The sequence below is a fragment of the Platichthys flesus genome, chromosome 21 (assembly GCF_949316205.1).
Source record: "Platichthys flesus chromosome 21, fPlaFle2.1, whole genome shotgun sequence".
NCBI lineage: Eukaryota > Metazoa > Chordata > Actinopteri > Pleuronectiformes > Pleuronectidae > Platichthys > Platichthys flesus.
Genome location: NC_084965.1, coordinates 14,463,838 through 14,470,993, shown reverse-complemented (window position 1 = coordinate 14,470,993; position 7,156 = coordinate 14,463,838).

Here is a 7,156-nt window from a genome sequence, read left to right as displayed (position 1 = left end):
GTGGAGTCAAATTGGTGCAAGATGGACTCATAGTACGTTCAAAATATCAATACAATGTGAATAACCAGGCAAACGGCGCCTTGCCGTCAGTGGGGGCCTAATATGGAGTCACCGGACCAAGTTGAACAAGTCTTCTTCTATGTCCTCAGATAAATCACGGCATTGGTCAGCAATAGGCGGCCTGCAGGGTAAAAGTGGCCCGACCAGACGATTGTTCATTTCTCCATGTCAGACTGACACAGACATTCAGGGGTGCTGATCTCCATCATAGAATTCATAGAATCCCTTCTTCTTTTGGCAATTCATTTTAAAAGTAAAGGGCAACATTTGTTTTATTGCAGCAAAGCTTTAAAATTGAGCTGATTAGAGCTTTTATTTGACAATTTGTGAGGATTGTGTTGATTTGCTGAACAGGCCTCTGAAATAGCTGACGTGTTGGGGGGGGGGGGCAGCAGTTCATAAATTATTCAAACTTCATAAACTGGACACATGAACAGTAACAAAGCCAATTTAGTTTAAATTTATGAAAAAAAAATGGACTATAAAACCTTCATTGTAGATAAACCAGGTAGGATGAGCACAACTTTTGCTGACTTGACTCTGCACCACAGAGAAACAATAGAAAATATTGTAGAACTGCTTGAGGAGGAATCGCTAATGACGAGGAATACTGAAGTAGCTCCGCAGCCTTAGCACAGGCCAAGATGAGGGCCCATTCCAAACAGGCAGGTTTAGCACCGACGCTTTTAATTCTCCAGTAGAAGAAAGAAGAGCCTTGGTACCTTTTAAAAAGAAAATGACTGCCATATTTCGTCCCTCTTCTCATTGCTTTCAGGTGGCTGAGTCGCTCCGCATGCTGTCAATATTGCACTCTGATATTGCCTTTTTCCTGAACGCTCTGATAGCGCCGCGTGTTAATGGCGCTGTCTAACCGCTCAGAGGTCTCCTCTTCTTTCACGGCGCCTCTTCTTCCTCCCCTTTTTTTTTTTTTTTTCATTCCGCCATTATTTCAGACCAATTGGGAGCGCACATGCCGGGAAGGGAGGAGTGGGTCGGTAATTAAAATTCTGTTCAGCATGACAACGCTGTTTCATGCCTCATTTTTTTTCCCCCCCCCCACACGTGGGATGAATGTGGGATAAGCGCCGGGGACTTTTAATAGGTAAACACAGACACTCGCTCCGTATGTGCTGCACTGCGCTACCTGGAGCTCACAGGTGAAAGGAGCGCGCGCCCTGACGCTAGAGACAGTAATGGCGGATGCTTCAATGTTTGATATGCGCTTACCAAAAAAACGGGGGGGGGGGGGGTTGGAGCTTCGTTTTCAGTCTGCTCCTCACTGACAACCCCAAAAACAAAACTTGTATTTGTTTGTGCGAGCGTGTTCTCAAGGATTTGTGTGTGTGTGTGTGTGTGTGCATTTCAACGTGCAGAGTCCTGTGTACGTGCGAGACGAGCTACACGTACACACACTCGCATGTGCTGATTCTGTGATGTGTTTACTCATTGAAGAAGGGAGGGGGGGGGGGCAACAAAGAGCCTCCTGGGATGCCATCCACAGGGCTTGTCAACTACTGTCACTCAGTCGTCAGCCGCCGCCGCCGCCGCCGCCCCCTCGCCATCCCCATATCCCATACTCCCTTGCTCTGACCCCCACCCCCCCCCCCCCCCCGCAAAACAAAGACAGCGGCAGCCACGGCAGCTGCATCCGAGGGGACCATCACTCCACCAGCATTTAACCTCTGCTACAGCTTCTTTCTGTCTCGCTCGCTTTCCTTCGCTTTGCTACGTCTCTCTCTCCTTCGCCACCCCCCTCCTCCTCTTCCTCCTCCTCCTCCTCCTCCTCCTCTCCTTCATCAAAGCATTTCTGGCTGTTTTGTTTCCCAGCTCTACAGAGAGTTATTGCTCATGACAACGATCACGGTCGTTTATTTTCTCTCCGCAGCCCAGGCCTCTGTATGCACGCCGGGCTAGTATTACCCTATGATATTCAAGCGCTCTCTATTAAATATGCATGAACCCTGGAGATGAAAATTAATTTTGGGAATGTTCTCTCTCTCTCTCTCTCTCTCTCTCTCTCGCTCCCTCTCTCTCTCTCGCTCTCTTTGACTGTTCAAATATGCCGTCATCCGCCTTTGTGTCAAGCCGTGAATTCATTATTTTCACGCGCCGGTGATGGTGCAACATAACACTTTATGTAGTGAGGGGGGGTGGGTGGAACAGCGATGTTGCGATATTGATCTTGTTAAAGCAAGGGGCAACAAAAACAACTCCGGCCAAGACACATGTTCGAGGGAAGCAAGTTTCCACCCGTTCGCCAAGTTTTGGAAGAAGTTCGCCCTGAGCTCTTATCATTCATGAATATTTACAACCACAAAATGGGAAAATATCAAATTGAATTATGCATGTACGGAGCGGTGGAAAATCTGCAGTAGGACGCACCGCAGTTTTCTTGTCTTTTCCTGCAACACGATCTTCTCGGCAACCCTTTCTCCCCTCCTCCCCATGATCCCGAGCCCCAACAGCCTCCAGACTCCAGCATCCATGTGGGTGCTGACACCACCGCTGCCACACAGCAGATTTACAGTGCTCCTTCGCCGAAATCACTGTTGGGAGAGTGGAAAACATGAAAAAACCCGGCGCAGACACAAACAGCCTGGTAGAGGGGATTGTGTAGGTGGAGGAGCCGAGGAGAGCCGAGGGATAAAACAAGAGCCGCTTTCAGAGATTCTACATGAGAGCGGAGGAGATTTTCCCTCGACTTTCCCTTTTTCGAGGATGTAATATTTGAATACAAGTTTACTTTTAGTCCATTTCAAGTTGATAATCATTTGCTGAGAAAACATTTTAGTCTCATCAGCCTCAACAAACACATTCAGTCTTCAAATGAATTGGCTGAGGGACAAAGTCAAATGATGGCCCAAGCATATTCTGTGCATGAAGATGGCCGATGCATCTCAACTTCCTCCCACTGTATAAAAATGAAGCCAAAACACTTGGAGTCATTTGGAGTCAGACTCTTCAGTAGGGATCAGGAAGTGGAGCTGTGCCACCGATGTTCTGCCCATACACCCATCCGACCAATCAAGAAACAGGGTCAGCTGTCATGACGTCACTTCCTGTTTTTTTCAACGGCTAATAACTAAAACTAAACTAATCGGACAAATGAACACTTAAAAATACATTATGAATGACCGGAAATGATTAGTGTTCATGTCTCACGACGTCCATCATCATATACAGTCCTGGATTCATCACAACCCCATAGACATTGTTCATATATATATATATAGAGAGAGAGAGAGAGAGAGAGAGAGAGAGAGAGAGAGAGAGAGAGAGAGAGAGAGAGAGAGAGAGAGAGAGAGAGAGAGAGAGAGAGAGAGAGAGAGAGAGAGAGAGAGAGAGAGAGATCATGGCACCTTTAAACACATCATACCAAGGATCCAGTCAGATTTAATGTCAGATGTAGTCAGTTTTGTATCGTCACTGTTTCGTCTTCCTGGTGGAAAAAAATGCAAATATTCTCCATCAATATTTGCTGACGAAACAAGCACGATGCACTATTGTATTTTAGTGACATCGCGAGGTTTCTATCACCTGGAGGAGGAGGAGGAGGAGGAGTTGGTGGAGGTGTAGGAGGAGGTGGCCCCTGTGGCCTTTGCCCACTGAGGCAGCCCAACATGCAGTCCATCTACATAACTGAATCTTTCATGAGGTCTGGTCAATGTCCAATACATCCTACACAGGCCTCTCTCTGCTTGTGTGTGTTTGTGTGTGTGTGTGTTGTGGCACGCCGTATTTTTCCCCTCGGTGTGTTTTGCATTAATGTGCTTGTGTCTAGCCATGTAGGGCATGTTGTGTGAACAGCAAATTGCCTTCTTACCTGTTCAGCCTGCGACAGATCGCCTCCCGATCGTCCGGCTCAGCAGCTCAACGCTCCCTGTTGTCGCGCTCTGCCACAGCTTAGCGCTCTCACCTCTATCTCTTCATCACCCTCATGGTTCTTACCAGTGGCACCTTGTTCAGGCCGGGTCAATACTCGCGAAAGAGGGATGGGGGTGCCGGTAGTTGGGGAGACGATCCCTGCAGTTCTTATCAGGTAAAGTGGTTTTTGATTAGTGTTAATGGCTGGGACTAAATAGCCCTCAGCATTTCCACTGGCTACACCTGGTTTATATGTTTGTGTGTGTGTGTGTGTGTGTGTGTGTGTGTGTGTGTGTTGCTCTGCTCAAGGGCATGCCAGCAATTCATCAAGTGGAAAAAGCTATATCCATCGTGTAGTGTTTTTTACGTCCAAACCCGCTCCCGAACCACAACCTGTAGGTCGTCGGGGTTACGTTTTAGCTATTCCCAGAATGCAGCTGGATGACAGCCGAGCCGAGTCTCCCTGCAGCCGCGGCACCGGAGTTTCAAGCGTGTCAGCACCAACACAGTGAGAATGAGGCTTTTCTCGTTCTTGCACATAAACTCCAGCCATCATCCACTCGTGGCCCAGAAAGACTGCTGCTGCAGAGCTCTCCCTCTCTCTCTCTCTCCAAAAAGCGCTCGGCATCTGGTGCGACAGACAGCCGTGCATGTTAATGCCGAGTTAATATTATTCTCATGAACTGTGAGTGACTTTGCATGTTACTGAGCGCTCTGTCAAATTAACGTCAGCTCCATTAACGCCGCCGTCTATTTCGTGTCACAAGTAGGCTCACGACCAGACTCCGGCTCACTCTGAGCTACTGGGGGCTACGTATACAAATGCATGCACACACACATACACACACACACACACATACACACAAGGAGGCCGAACCCCCATGCAAGGATTCACACCACGGCAGATACATATTTACACCTACACACACATCTCCTCTGCACAGAAGGGCGAGAGATGAGGGGAGGAAAATGAATGTCCCGACTCATTTATCACACGGCCCCCAAAAGTACAGATGAATCCAGTGATGAAAATCTGTCCTGAGAAATGTCAGGAAGATATTAACTCCAATACATCAAAGTGGAAGCTGCAGTCTCCGAGCCGGGCCCCGGCGCTCCCAGCCTGTAGCTGCGGTTAAGCAGGATGGGGGGGAGGGGGGGGGGGGGGGATTCAAGTCAACTCTGACCGTTTGTCACATGCAAACGAGTAAATAAAGACTCCCGAGTCGGTTTCCAATGCGGAGATTAACATCGGAAATGATGCAGAGAGAATTTCATTAGTGCGCAAATGCCATTCTTTAGATCTGTCTGATCCCAATGAAGTGTGAGAGTGAGGGAGCAAAAGGGGGGAAGGAAAAAGAAAGAACGAGGGAAATTGCCTTTTTTCATGTGGATTTCAATAAGCGCTTCCCTTAACAAAATACGGCAGGCCCGTGCTAATAAGTAAGTAAGGGCTCAGTGGACAGAGTGAGGCAGCGCAGACGATAATGGAATTGAGATCTTTTCCATGCCTCCATGGGCGTCTTAATCGTCAGAGGGAGAATCTCCGATTATTAGTATTGCAGGGCGCCTAAAGTGGGAGTGTAGCTAGCTGGACTTGTTTTAAACCCAGAGCTTGTCTCGTCTGTGTGCGCGTGTGTGTGTGTGTGTTTGTGTGTGGGTGTGTGTGTGAGAGGGGTGGATCAAATCCCTTGTTTATTTGGCAGCCATGCAGCACCAGCAGAGGGATACCTTTTCAATGCAGCCAATGGGGACCGTGGCAAATCTATAACTTCTGCTGTTCTCGGCTTTTTCATCTCTGCCCTCGACGTATTATGTGCAAATGTTTTTGCATCGATTTGATTTGTTCATAAATATTAATTCCAAATGTCATGCGTCTGTGATTCATTTGGTGAAAAAACTAAATATTGCTTTCTCGATCTTCAGCCAACCAGGATTTATTGGCTCTCATTGCCGTTGTTATCACAATACCTATATATGCAGTCGTCTGTTTCCACATCGGCTGCTCTTCACGACTTTTTACAGGCGCCACAATTTTCCAGCCACTGTGGTTCATTGGAAGTCAAATTGGACTTTGTGTGCGAGAGAGAGTGGAGAATGGGCTTTTAATCTGAAAGGGTCAAAGTTCGCGAGCTATTCTGGAGATTCAGAACGTGTAGCTGGGGCCTTGTGCGAAGACGATGTAAAAGTAAATGAAGACAAAGTTCGGGAGCGTGCGGTGTGCGAACCTTTGATGAGAATCCGGACCCTTCATTTGCAACCTTTAATCAGTGCAATGAGATCACATGTGAGTCTAAAGGTGGTGGGGGAGGAGGGGGAGTGAAATGGTGATTAGTATTGATTACCAATGTGCGTGTGACCCTGCAGTCGGCCCCTGCATTCTTAAATCAACCCAAATTATTGGATTTACTAATTTCATGCTCGGAGAGAAGGAGCCGGCGAACGTGGAAATGCCTCCACAATGAGCAGCGCTCCCAGCGGGGGGGGGCCGAGGAAACTGCAAACTGCAGCGATTCAGGGGAAACGTCTGGGCTTTTTGTGCGGATGTGTTGTCGTGAGGGCTGGAATTAACCGCACCGCTTTAAGTCAGGGGTGATAATTATTCTGGCGGGGTCTACGGGGAGTAAAGGGGATTCAGGTAGTGTTCTTTCCTCAAATTACGCTTCACGCCACAGCGCTGTCGCCGGGCGATGGCCTCAGCCTGGATGTATACGCATGTAATTACTTCGAGTTAAGGAAGAAAAGGAGCTCCATTTAGGCGGGAAAAAAATAGACACCCAATTACATGTACACACAATTAATATGCCCGCGGGAAATAGAAATTTTCCTTCAAATGATAAGATTAATTCCTAATTATGGCCACACACTGTTAATCTACTTTAGCACCGAACCACAATGCAGTGGACGTGTGAGAGGCAGCAGCGGACAGCCAGTGATGGAGGGAAACCGTGTCATTGTGGACCCGGTGAACCCGGGAAGCCCAGGGATGCGACGGTGCTCTGCCGCCACCTGCTGGCTCTGATGCTGAATATAAAATCTCTGCGAGCATCTGGGAGAAACAACTGATTCACTCTGATCCTGCTTTTCTTGATTGAAACTATTCTCAACCACAGTTCAATTTTTTGGATCGGCACCATATTGCACACGCTCACAAATATTAGTCCCCTTCTTTGAGTAATGTTGTAAAAGACGCTCTATCTCGGAAGAAAGTGAAAAATATCTTTCCTGGATCCAC